The sequence below is a fragment of the Lagenorhynchus albirostris genome, chromosome 8 (genome assembly GCF_949774975.1).
Source record: "Lagenorhynchus albirostris chromosome 8, mLagAlb1.1, whole genome shotgun sequence".
Lineage (NCBI taxonomy): Eukaryota > Metazoa > Chordata > Mammalia > Artiodactyla > Delphinidae > Lagenorhynchus > Lagenorhynchus albirostris.
In genome coordinates, this window is record NC_083102.1 from 19,094,391 (window position 1) to 19,108,931 (window position 14,541).

At 38.8% G+C, this 14,541-nt stretch overlaps 1 protein-coding gene and 1 non-coding gene across 4 annotated transcripts in view; both read right to left on the minus strand.

Moving 5' to 3' along the window:
• Nucleotides 1–14,541, minus strand: part of EXOC4 (exocyst complex component 4) — an 815,814-nt gene that overhangs the window by 388,111 nt on the left and 413,162 nt on the right. The gene's annotated exons all lie outside the window — the stretch shown is intronic.
• LOC132525040 (small nucleolar RNA SNORA17) lies at nucleotides 7,784–7,902 on the minus strand. The gene has a single exon (XR_009542169.1). It is a non-coding gene; the product is annotated as a small nucleolar RNA SNORA17 (small nucleolar RNA).

Below are 14,541 nucleotides of genomic sequence, written 5' to 3' on the forward strand. Positions count from 1 at the left end.
TTCCAGGGACAATAGGTGAAAACATGTCCTGCTTGTCCAAGGTTAAGAGCATTGAAAAAAAAAAATACTCCAAGGCAAGGGCCTATGTTATTAACATGTAATAGATAAGAGGTATTTTAAATGAAAGTCCTGAGATTAGTTTGAACATATAAAGAATAACCAGAACAATATTAAAATAGATATCCAAGTGAAAGAAGTAACTTCAGATCAACCAAGCAGGAAGAGTGGGTAGAAGTTATCAAGAGCTGGTTTGGTGACACAATGTGAAAACTTTAAAGGGGAAAAAAACAAAAGGAGGATGAGATCAGGTGTGGGATGAAATTTATGACCTCCCCCCCACCAAAATTTTTTTTCAAAATAAACATAACCTTGAGACATCAGTCACTTTAATAAAGGGGTCAGCATGAGGGAAACAGTTGGGAGTAAACTGCATTAAATTATTTCCCTGTGAGTGAACACACAGAGTAATAAGCTGTGAAGAGCGTAATTCTGTACTTACATTGTGTTTTGCAAGCAAAGTGGGAAACTCAGAATTACTGAACCTTGCTTAAGTTCTTATCCAAATAGTGTTTCACTTAGTTAACTAAGATTCCATCTAGTTTTAGAACTGGAGTTAGTGTGTGGAATAAAGCTGCCCATCTATGGTGCTATAAAATGGCCCAGCAAATCTGTTAAACATGGGATTAAATCTAACCAAAGAAGCCTATTTGTATTTATACAGCAATATTATTTAGGTAAGATCTGTTAGGTTCCTCCACATATACATAACGGCTTTACTGAGATATAATTTCCACACCATTAAGTTCACCCTTATTTTAAGGTTATTCTTAACTTGAACAAAACAGGAGAAAACAGAGCCTTATTAAAACAGTCAATGAAAGTTTAAGAGTACAATTATAGTGATGCATTTTAAGCCCAGTATACTGTTGAACACATAATAGGACATTAAATAAACATTCTAATTCACTGAGTGATGAAGGCTCTCTAAAAAGTAACTACCAGTGAAAGAAACAAACAAAATACACAAAATCTTTAAGTTAAAACTAACAAGAAAAAAAAAACACCCCAAAGCATTCTATTTTGATGCTATTCAGCAGAAAAGGAAGGATTTACGAGTGATTGTTTCCTTGGGTGGCTTTGGAGTGGGAAAAATAGAACAGAGCTTTCATTTATCTTTGTAACCATCAAGGTGCTTAGCACAGTTTTTTGCACACAGTGATGACTTAAATATTTGCTAAATTAAACTGAAGAATGAAGGAAGCTGGAATATAGAAAGAAAGCAAAAGCCAAAGTAAAAAGCCAGAAAAAAGCAAACTTTCACACACAAGCCTGTAATCCCAAATTGAAGCTTTGGAATTTCATTCTTATGGTTGATAACTTGGATGACAGTCTTTTTTTTTTTTTTAATTGCATGCAATACATTTGACATCCGAAAATTTCTACTACATTCCCCTTGTGGGGAGGTCAGGATGGAGTTGACAAAGACGAGAAGTGTCTACTGATGAAATTATGGAACAAATCTAGCCCAGTAAATCATCTGGATAGGGTACTCTGATCCATGGATTTGGTAGCAGGCTTGTGCAATGACAAAGACATGGGGATTTGTCATCTGCTCCCATAAACAGCAACACATCTTAACCGTAACAAAGATGTCAATAAGAATCTTGTAATTCTTTTCTCTAGAACTTAAACATGAGGAATAAGGGAAACACTAAGAATTACCAAACTAATTAGTTTTGTGTTATGCATAGGAAATAAGGAGTTCAAATAAAACAGAATAATATTCTATAAGGATAAGACAAATATTATCAATATGAAGAAGAATTACCATCAAACAAAAGGAGGCAAGAACGCCAAACCTTGGAGATTGAGCACTTCGATCTCTGTTTCTGTTTCTGATCTCTGTTTCTCTCTCTCTCACACACACAGACACACACGTTTACTATATTTCTGTACCCCCAAATGACAACTGTATATGAATTTTCAAAAAGCTTTCTATAATTATGCATAAGAACTTCTGACTGCAAATAAAAAGTCTTAATCATAGACAATCTTTTCACGAGTGAAAATTATCAGGAAAACAGGAAAGTAAATAGTTCAAGAGCATACATGCTTGGGTAGAGATAGATATTTAACACCCTGTAAATTACTATATTTACTTAATAAAATAAAAGTAAGGCAACCTTGGGGGAAAAAGGAGAAGGTGATAAGTTAATAAATGCCTTATGGGAAATTAATGAACCACAGAAAGCACAGTACCCTCCCCTTCACTTTGTCTAGATCACATCCCATCATGAATGCTGTATTCAGTCCTGTTCCTACACATGAAGAGGGACAATACTTTACTGAAAAAGAACCAAAGAAGGGCAATCCAACTACGCAAAAGAAAGAAATGTTAAAATTAGGACTATTTAGCCTGGACATTATGCTAATGTGACATATATTTAATGGCTGCCACAAAAGGATTAGATCTATTTTATGGTGCTCTCCAAAATATGTATAACTAGGTCTTCCACTTCTTTAAAAAATAAACTTCTGAGCACATTCTAAATGTAATGTACTATGCTGTGCTAGGTGAGGCAGAAGATACAAAGGTGATCAGACAAGAACCCTGCTCTTAAAGAACATACAGTCTAGAAAGTAAATTAAGATATGAAGTTAGAGTATGAGTATCATCTTGTATCTGAAACAGTGCCTGGTGTATAATGGGCACTCAATAAAAGTTTTTTGAATGAATGAATTGCAACTCTCATCCCACTGATCTTGTGACCCTCTGCTTGACTTGAGTTGCATTAGCGGATCTGACTCATGTGCTTTGACAAAGCTGCAGGCTCATGGAGTAGGCAACCTTCCCAATGTCACTACTCTTTATTCATGAGACAAGTATAGATAATGCACAAGGCAGAAACTCTCAACTGCCAGAGAAGAGAACCAAATAGTGCTATGTGAATTTAGAGGTTGAAATTAGAAGTAAAAATTACAAGGAGGCAGATTTCATCTCCATCTAATAATTGAAACTGTCCAAAAAAGGAACAAGTATTGAACTCTGGGCTTCCCAAATCAAAATTGTGCCTTCTGAAGGCTCTCATCAGAGGGTTATTTTACACTGTTCCCCACTCCTACCCTGTTATCTGAAAACACAGTCCAGGGCTATTTATCTTAGCAGGGCCATCAGGAATACAGTCTGCTCTAAATCAAATAGTCTACAAAGTAGGATGATTTATTCACAATGGAAGTAGACAACTAGTAAATTAGCCCTCAGAATCTTTCAGAATAAAGTCAACTCTCCCCTGATCGAGAACCACAGGCTTACACACAGCCTATAGTGTATTTCCATAATACACTGCCTGGTTATTATGGGTTACCTGGGGTTTTCTAAGGTGGTTTAACCTATCCTTAAGTAGAACTATGAAGACAAAAAGCCTTCATAGATTGATATGCTATTACACATATGTACAAATATACCATTCTAGTTGATGCTAAATAAATTTTTATCTAAAGAAGCAACATTGGATCATAGAGACAGATCAGTATGAACTCTCTTGAATACCATATGATAAACAATAAAATTATGACTTTAGCAAATGACTTGGGATGAAATGAGAAAATCCTTTAATATTTATTTTTGTAAAAAAGGTAAGCTTGCAGTTGATTCCTCCATTTGGTGTTGACTCTGCTTATCATTTGCTAGTAGCAAAACACAATCACCAAACCACTTGTCTATGACTCTATTACCATAAAGATAGACCTAAGCATATCCCTCTACCATCCATTTATTTCTTAATAAATACTCAATAAAATAAAATTTAATTATATTGATTTTTAAAGGTTGAAAAATAAAAATGCAATATAAACAACACTAGGTATTTCGTGTTTATTGAGTTGTATGTACTCTACTTTGCAATACCTCACTTTATTCAGCACTCTTCTTTTAAGGACGTTAAAAGTTTTAAGTAATTTACTTTCAAGAAAAAGCCCTAGCAATGTATCATGAGGTAAACTGGCATGACCACGGGGAATCAAAATGGAGGTACACTCAAACCAGTAGTGAGTGACTGGAGCTAACAGTTCAACAGGAGCCTTGATTGTGTAAACATTTTTGGGAACTTATAGTTTAAAGCAGAATTATCAAGCTGGCAACCTATGAACCCAAACCAGAGTGCTCACCTATTTGGTATGAGACTACAGTATTTAACTTTAAAAAATTAGATGACAATTGAATATATGAGGATTTCACATGAAAATCAAACATTAGCTGGACCTGAGTACAGGCTGGCCCCTTAAGATGGAACAAGGGTCCTCCAGTGTGCCTAAGCCATTCATTTATCAATCAAGCTCCCACCGGCGTGTAAATTTGCAACCCTTTACTTCAAGGAACAAATGTCTAAAGAAGGAAATAAAATACAAAAATAACCTGAACAATCTTGGAATATATGTATGAATGAATGTGTATTTGAATGTGTATTTAACACAGTTTTGAGTATTCATGAGTTAACTCTTTCTGGACTTCAACCATGAAATAGAATAGCTCTACTGACCAATGACCATGTTGAGGGTCTGCCTTGCAGATATTTCACTTATGAATAACTGACAGGGTCATCTTAAAAACCTCCAAATTAATCATAAATTGATAATGAAGGAATTGTGAAACAATGTCCCCCGTCCCCACCCTCCCCTCAAAGTCTAAGAGTTTTCCATGGATGAAGCTGGAGGAAAACACTAACCTAACGTTTATTTAGCCCAAGAAATCAGGTGTTACACACTTTTAAGAACAGTTTCTTACTTGAATTGCTAATTTGGAGTTGATATCTTCTAAAATGTTGCTAATATGATTTGAGTCTTTTCCCTCTCCCAGTCTCATTACACTCAGATGCCAGTACTGAGCATCATGTTAGGCACTGTAATTCCGCCTTTATTAGATTCACGTATATAAATGGCACGCCAGTGAGCATAGTGAATTTTGATCATTATTTCTCCACTCAAGTTTTGTTCATCTTCCTGCTGAAAGAATGATCACTGAGTTTTACCACAAGCCCAAGGGACCCATTATTTATTATTTTACTTTTTATGGTGTGGAGTAAATAAATAGCATTAAAGCACTAAATTCATTCACAGAGATGAACTGTATTCATAAACTGGAGAAATTCTTTAAATCAAGCCTCGGCTGCTAATAGGCTCTTCATAAAAATGCAGAAAACATTCATTGTAATATGGCAGCAATAAACGGAGGCAGCTGGGTTAACAAACAAATATTAGAAGGCAAACATTTTAGGCGAGGCGCATAAATGGCATATAACCGAATCATGAGGTTAAATACACAAACCTCACTTAATAATCTGTCATTTTCATGTAACTGGATTGTAAAAATTCATACCGTCAGGTAATTAGCATAATAGAAGAATTCAAAATAAACTAAATGTATGAATGTGTGAAGATTTCAGCAACCCTGACCCCTCCTAAGATGTCCCTTAATTACCGTACATTTTGTCTTATTCGGCTTGTCTTCTATTAAAAGCCCATTCGGCAGGGAATGTGTGTGCATTTGTCTTTTGTAGTATATATAATCCACTCTCATTTCCATCTCTGATTTCTAGGGTCTCATGCAATTGCTGTAAAAGATTTTCTAGCCACCGATCCTTTGGGATTTTCTTTCCCCATCCCTCATGTGACTTAATCATTTAAGGCAAGCTACGACTCTGCATTTTTCCCTTGGCAGATTTAAACTCAGAGCTTGAGAGTGACACAAATTCCTTGCCCCCATTGGACTTCACTATAGAGGGTCGGTGTGGGTCTCAAGATTCTGGCCCCTTACTACCCTAGCATCTGTTCCTCCTTATACAATGCTGCACCAACACTACCCGCGTGGCTGTATTTTAACAATAGGAATGATAATGAATTTTCTGTGCCAATTATAACATTCATTCAGTATTATAAGGTGGTAAAGTATAGATATAAAGAAAAAAGAAAATGAGTATTAACAACAAAGTATCATAATAAGTATTTAAAATCATACTGAAGAGGATTACCATAGAAACTATAATCAACATATAAAAGGTGGCAAGGAGAAAGGCATGCCTGTTGTCTCTTTGTTTTTTTGAGATTTCTAAGCAAATCAGAGATGATGGGAAGCAGTATAACACACACAGAATGGAAGAGAAGGCAGAGCCAGGTGTACAGAATAGTCAGAGGTCAGAACACAGGGGAGAGCTTCCAAATGGAGGCATATTAGGGTACAGCAAGACAAAGCAATGATGTGTGTGGCTAGCCAGACCAAGTAACAATCTGAGTCAGGGCACAGGAACAATGAATGGAACTTTTCAAAATAAAGGAATAAATGGAGAAAAGACCAAGGAAAAAACATACACAAGAGAAAAGGCAGGAGAGACAAAGTCAATTGTCAATAGTCAGAGTCTACAAGAACTAAAAGGGAAACTGAGAAAAGAAAAAAAAAATTATATGGAAGTATCACAAGAGTCAATTTAATAAGCCGTATCAATGTTTCAGGGATTTGGGGTAAAATCATCTGCTTCTTTCCAGCCATACCCAGTAACTTCTTCATTTGACCCTAAAAGTTGGTACAAACCAAGTGTACACAAAGCTAGAGAGAAAGTCTAGGGCCAGATATTTGGTTCTTTCATGTCAACTGCTAAGATAAGAGGTGCTGACGCTGTCTCTATCCCAGCTTCTCCAAAATCATGTCCTGTTAAAACTAGGGAGAGTGAGATGGTGGAGAGTACTAGTGAGAAAGAAGTAATGAGCAGTTTGGGATTTCCAAAAGGTAACAGTTCTAAGATTTCAGTGCGCTGACATTAAATTAGGGAGCATATCTCCTGCAAATAAGTTTGTAAAAGCTGACTGAGTGATCCATCCATCTGTTCAACCTTCTTCATTTTGGAATTATAAGGCAATAACAACATGCTAGGCTTGGAGATAAGGACTTGTCTCTCTAAAGACTGCGTAAGTGATTCACTATGATTGAGGGTGATGGATAGCTCAGCAGCATTTGACCCAGTGGCTCACTCTCCTCAAAACACTTTCTTCACTTGGTTTCCTGGAAACCACTTTCTCTTCGCCTTTTGCTTCCTTACCATCTGTTCCGTTTTGAACTTCCTTTGTTGGTAGCTCTATATCTACCTAACCTCTCTGCACTGTAGGTCTTGATCCTCTGACATCTTTTCTTCTTTACCTATGCTCCCTCCAAGCAGATCTTATCCAGTTTCATGGCCTTACGCAGCACTGAAACGCTGATGACTCAAATTTCTATTTACTGTCTTGCATGCTGACCAACACAGTAGCCTGAACCACCTGTGGCAGTTCAAATTGTAATTTAAATTCATTAAAATTAAGTAAAATAATAAATCAGTTCCTCAGTTGCACTATAGCCACATTTTAAGTGCTCAGTAGGCACCCATGGCTAGTGGCTACCATATTGGAGAGTGAAGTTATAAAACATTTCTATCATAACAGAAAGTCCTATTGGACAATGCTGGTCTAGTTCTCACTTTTAGACTTTCCAGTCATGTATTCAACTAATTACTCAACGCATTCACTTGGCTATCGGACATCTCAAATTTAGCATTTCCAAAACTGAACACGATCTTACCCTCCAACTAGCTCTTCCAACAGTCTTCACTCTCTTTGGAAAGCACATCTTCTTCCTTCTTGTTGCTTAGGCCCCAAATCTTTGAGATATGCTCGACTCCTCTTTTCTTTCATACCCATATTCAACCCATTGGCAAATCTTCATAAGACATCCAGAATATAACCACCTCTCAACTCCACAGCTGTCAGCCTAGTTCATTCAGATCATCACCTCTCAGCTGAATGACTGCAATGGCTTTCTACTCTCTGCTACTGCTTTTGCCCCCTACAGATATTCTTCATAATGGCAGACAAAGCAGTACTTGTAGAAAAGTTAAAGGAGATCATGACATTCATCTACTCAAAACTCTGCAACAGCTTTCCACCTCACTCAGGATAAAATCTGAAGTCCTGTCCGTCATCTACAAGGCCTGAAGTAATTTTGTCGCCAGCGTTTCTCTGCCCTCATCTCTGGTCTCAGGGTTTTTGTGCTTACACTCTCCTTTGCCTAGAATGCTTTTCTCCCAGATATCTCATGGTTTGTTGCTGAATTTCATTCTAGTCTTTGCTTGGACATGTTCTCTGAGCACCCAATGGAAAACAGCATGCTATTTTAGTCTTTCTTATCCTACTTTGCGTCACAATACTTACCACATCTGGGGTATTTTATACTGGTTTATTGTCTGACTTCTCGCATTAGAATATAAGCTCCATGAGAGCAGGGACTTTCTTTTTTCCATTGCTTGGCAAATAATAGGAGCTAAACAAATATTTGTAAAATAAAAACAAAAAATTCTATCATTGTGATAAATGCCCTAACAGAGGAATGTAGAAAAAGAATGTTCTCCAGATCCATCAACTCAGTCTACCAGTTGGGATGACCTAAATCAGGCAAATACTATTCACAAATAGAAAGACTCAGGTACAAACATTCAAGAGAGTGTCCCGCTAATAACAAGTTACATGTGAGGAAGAAGAGACACTTAGGGAATCAAGAAATGAAAGAAGAGGGCTTCCCTGGTGGCGCAGTGGTTGAGAGTCCGCCTGCCGATGCAGGGGACGTGGGTTCATGCCCCGGTCCGGGAAGATCCCACATGCCGCGGAGCGGCTGGGCCCGTGAGCCATGGCCGCTGAGCCTGCGCGTCCGGAGCCTGTGCTCCGCAACGGGAGAGGCCACAACAGTGAGAGGCCCGCATACCGCCAAAAAAAAAAAAAAAAAAAAAAAGAAATGAAAGAAGAAAATTTCAGGGGCTCCTGTTCCTGACAGAGGCAAAGCAGTCTTGCAAGCTGGGTGGCTCAACAAATACCCTCCAGCCAGACCGTGCTGTGGTTTCCCGGTCTGCTTGTTAGCAACAAGCCAAGAGCACAGAGTCAGAAATGGAATCAAACTAAAACAATCCAAACATTTGCTGGGCAGCTAGTAAATGCCAGGACCTTTCCCATATATCATTTTAAGGTGACACTTAGAATAACAGTGCCAGCTCGTTGTTATTTGCTCCATTTTACAGGTGAGGAAACAAGTGGAGGTGATTAAAGAATTTGCCCGAAGTCACAAAGCTCGCCAGGTGAGAATTTTAACCTAAATGTGACTCCAAAGACTCTGAAAACTGTGGTAAAGTAATACATCTACTGAGGGCAGAGTTCCAAGTAACAAGCTAGGAACCCACCTTTGAACCAGACGCTAAACACAAACAAGCATCCACTCAAATCAGTTCTTTGCAATTTTAATGCTCATCACTAAAACCGATCTGAACTGTACCACCACAAGCTGAGATAACTAATCTCCAGGAAGTTACCAAAATTCCATCAGAAACCTCAGTCTTAAAAATAAAATGAGCTTTCTAACTACTCCCCTCCCCCAATCTCATAGCTACAAAGTCAAATTAGGTAAAACCCAAAACCTATATAAAAATAAAATGTTTCCATAAACAAACATAATAAGAAAAAGGACATTCTTCAAAGTCCTTTTGGGTGTTCCTCAGAAATGAGAATCTTCTCTCTAGACCTTCAAAAAGCTTCAGTGAATCAAGGCACTCTCATGGCATTCTTCTCAGACTCCTCTGAAGAATTTTATCTTGTGTCAGTCCCGCTATCCTCCTTCTCTTTTCAACCATCCTCTTTACCTCAAACATACACAATTACATTTTACTGGAAATTTCTCTCTTTTAAAAATAAAAACTTAGAAGATTCAGGGTAAAGGAACATACTTGCTTGTGTGTTAAACACAGGCCAATCAGTGAACATGGTTCTTCATCTGGTGTGCTGTTTGAATGTTTCCTAAAATCCAGTTTTCCACATTAAATTGTCCAGGATTTGTGTCTATATAACAAATTCTTTTTTTATGATTTTTTAAAATTTATTTATTTATTACTTATTTTTGGCTGCATTGGGTTTTGTTTTTTTTGCGGTACGCGGGCCTCTCACTGTTGTGGCCTCTCCCGTTGCGGAGCACAGGCTCCGGACGCGCAGGCTCAGCGGCCATGGCTCACGGGCCCAGCCGCTCCGCGGCATGTGGGATCTTCCCGGACCGGGGCACGAACCCATGTCCCCTGCATCGGCAGGCGGACTCTCAACCACTGCGCCACCAGGGAAGCCCTGCATTGGGTCTTCATTGCTGCGCGGGAGCTTTCTCTAGTTGCGGCGAGCGGCGGGTACTCTTCGTTGTGGTGCGTGGGCTTCTCATTGCGGTGGCTTCTCTTGTTGTGGAGCACGGGCTCTAGGCGCACGGGCTTCAGTAGTTGTGGCACACGGGCTCTAGAGCGCAGGCTCAGTAGTTGTGGTGCAGGGGCTTAGTTGCTCCGCGGCATGTGGGATCTTCCCAGACCAGGGCTTCAACCCGTGTCCCCTGCACTGGCAGGCAGGTTCTTAACCACTGCACCACCAGGGAAGCCCTCTATCACAAATTCTGATTCATCACAACAGCACTGAGGGCTTCCCTTCAACCCTCCGCCCCCACATGCACACAGGTGCCCAAGCTGTTTGTCTCTCTACACCCCACATTATCCTCTCTCCCCACCTCAACACCAGCCTCCCCGGCACCGTGATGTGGGAATCCAGCCGCGTATTCAGGAAGCTTTGTTACTGACACACCCCAGCTGGGGTGCCACAGAAGCACCTGTTCCACACCCACTGCTGGAAACATCCTGTTGCACCTCCTTGCACCACTGCAGACTCTGTAACCCCAGAGGCAAGTCGAGTTTGATCCTCACCTCTTCCCTCCAGTCACGGCCTCCTTGAGTAAGGGGGGAATCTGTTTTGACCCATGGTAGTGCCAATGTGAAAGAGAAAGATAAATGCCTTCTTACCCAAAGAAAGGGGGTTCACCCAACATGCCTTAATAACTAAGAAGGGCAAGAAGAGAGAGCAGCGTACAAAGAGAGAGGCAAAATGCAGAATGAACGATTCCTTTGTGCCTGTCAAGAAGGGGCCCACGTATTCCCTCCCAAGCCATAAAGGCATTTCTGAAATGCATTTATGATAAAAAGCAAGGCCTTCTTACAACTTATTTTCCATTCATACATTTAATGGGTTTCACTGCCCTCCCTATATTTACTGCACTTCCTCCGACATAAAAAACCACACACAGGGCTTCTGTAGTATATCAGATTCAATAGTGAGTCACTATAGCATGTATTTGTGGAGGAGGGAGGAGGCGCCTCACCAGTGCCTAAAACACAACATGGTTATTTAGGTAAAACACCCTAAACATGATGACGGAATAGGCAGCACATGAGATGACAAAACTATAAAGTAAAAGGGGAAAAGCTGACTGATTCAGGTATTTTGTGGGAAAACATTAAAAAAGGCCCTTGACTGTAAAGGGTATTTTTAGCATATTTAATGGCAAAGTCTAGTTAGGCAGGAGTTTGTACCAAATGCACTGGTTGTTGGAGTTCCAAGTGTTTGAAGTAGAAAACTTCTGATCAGGTATCATCGGAGGCACAGTGTGGCGTAATGCAAGAGCCAGGAGACTTGGGTTTTTTTTTCTTCCAGGCTCTGCTTTTCCCTAGTTCTATTATCCCAGGTCAGTCACAAAGCCTTTCTATACTAGCTTCAGTCTCCTCTCAAGTTGAATATAGGGGCTAGACTAGGTGACTGCTAATCTTTTAAGAGTCAATTTCCTGCATAAGAATACCTTCCACAGATCATGCATAAGTGTGAGCAGTGGGGAGGCAGTGTGCTCCTCTTTCATAGGCTGCTGTTCAATTTGGGGGAAAAAAACAGCTTTTAAGAGTAACCAGATTACAACCTCAAGAGCTGTTCTGGGAAAGCGGGATTGCCTGCCCGTGCTCACTTCTATAGTGTTGTCTCGCAAGTGGATAGTGAAAAATGGCCGTGTCGTTCGTTCTTTAAGATGTGTCCTAGAGACTACTAAGTTCAAAATAGATTTCTCGAGTAACGAGCTTATCGTTCCCATAAGCTTAGAAAATGTCGCATATGCTCTTTGCCTCTGGAAATTCACAGTGAACCCTGTATAGATAAAGGCTCTGAAAAGTTCTGCAATAAAGAGTTCCTCGTTTTAAAATCAAGCGAACAAAAAGTACATTACAGTTGTATGGCAGTAAAAAGGATCAACTAGAATAGAGCTTCTTAGGAAAAAGAACTGTGTCTAACACCTTTCTAGCCACGGCCCTGAGCACAATAGCTGATATAGGACAATGTTCACATTTTTTGAAAAACTGGAAAAACCTGGAGCTTGGAAATATGGCTAATGTTTTTTATTAGGTCTTGTCTGGCTAAGTAAAAAGTAAAATGCATTAAGAAAATGCAAATGTTAAAGTAAAATATACAGCAACAATAGTTTTTCCTGAGGACAAAAAAGTAAAACGGAGCCAATAGTTTCCATGGAATACTTCCCTCAAGCAATACGGGGGAAAGCCAGAAACAAAATACACTGCACAGGGCTTATGAAAGTATTATGTTCCACAGGGGCTCAATAAACATTAGCTGATGTTTCCCAGCAGCGTCCGTAACTTATTTATCTAGCCACTTAGGTTCTCAATGCCTCGATTTCCCTGTCTATAAAATAAATAAATATTTACTGTAAAATAAAAACAGCAATCTATACTCACTGAGGACTTAGGAGGCTTAATTTATGCTTCAGAAGCATTTGGGAAAAGGCAGATGATGGATGGGAGTGTCAATCACCATCACCATCACAACTGCTATTGCGGTAAACAGGTTAGAAAGGCAGCGTGGCAGCTCGCCTGGCTCCTGTGCTTCCAGTTGTGGGAGATGTGTCCTTTTTATAAAACCACACACTGCTCAGGTTCTTAGGGCACAGACAGAAAGATAAGAATTGCTACATCAATAAAACCGGACATAGCTAAATTCCAATGTTTTACATTAATCAAGATTTCCTTTATTAATCTATGACAAATATTTTTACCCAAACACTACATATAAATTAAATTATTTCCTAGAAGAACCAAGATATAATAGCTTAAAAAAAATTCAAGGTATAGGTTGAGGCTTTGAACACAGAGTTGAGACAGAAAAAAAAAAATCGCTGATTAGGATCTTGACTGTATACCACGGGTTCCTAATCCATCAGTTTGTAAATTACTTAAGAACAGAGATTGTGGCAATCACTCTTACAACCCTAGTGACCCGCAGAATGTCTGGAATACATCAGGTACTGAGGAAAGGTTGAATGAAAGAATGGACGAATGCCCATGCCTCAATGTTTTATTAAGCAATAATCAAAATCTCACCAGCTACGTAAAGGCTCTCAATAATGATTCAGTTGTTTGTAAAATGCTTTAAAGAAAATTTTTTAAATTTTATTATCCCCATTAGCATAAGCCTGTAAGGTAGGGGAAGAGAGGGGGAAAAAGCATCTATATATTCTACAAAATGTTCACCAGCTTAATATATGACATGGCTACCAATCTGTACACCAGTCACCCCAATCCGTTCTGAAGAAAAACCATTGCTTCCACCATAATACACTAGAACAAATTTATAAATGTTAATAAAATTTTTAAAAGGTCAGGTCACTACTTCCTGTAACATATGTCAGGGGGAACCTAATACATCCCAGTATCAGGTCATTGGCAGGACAACTATGACATTAAAGAATGGAGAAAATGAAATTTTTTCCCTTTTAAAATTAGTTAACCAGCACATCCGCCTGTTCCCCCCCTTGGCTGCCTGGTATGGAGCAAGAATTGTAACAGGAAATTTATGGAAAGATACCATTAAATCAATATGGCAAAGCGCTCTACTTTATATGGGGCTATGAAAGTCATGGGTATGGGAAAGCTGAAGGAAACAAATTGGCACTGAAAATAAGAACAGAAATGTTTTTCAAAAGTAAATGGATTCCTAGAATTTACAAACTTAGTAGATCAGGTAGCAAAACCAGTGTCTTGAAATTTGCCGTGTAATCTTTTCTTCTCAGGCTAAAATTAGAACTAGGCCTCTTATTCAAGAACCTAGCTTGAAAATGACAAACAAAAGTAAGGGTTCTGGCTGAACTATCAGAAGTTACTTTGGAAGAGGTAATAAAACTGGATTTATAGAAAAGAGTCATAGCAGGGTTTTATTTAGTAACAAATGGAGATGTTATATTTTGGTAGATCATCCATGAGATTCAGAAGTGAGGAATGAAATGTGTTATCAAATAATCCTGCAGTAGAGCAAAATGTGTTCTGAATATCTGAGAAGCAAATGCTGAAAATACAGTATGTGTACATCATACTGACATTCTGAATAGATTTTTTTTTTAAAAAGTCCTAGACCAGGCCTCACTATTCTATATATATATATATATATATATATCTCCATGATATATATATAAAAAAATTACATATATGTATATATGTAAAACCTACGGTTTCTAAGTGTTGCACATAAAATATTTATATTTATATATCCCAATTACCTAAACGTATAGAACATACTAGAAACATTGCTTTGGGAAGTCTTAGAATAGTGTAGTTCTACAATTAAAAGGAG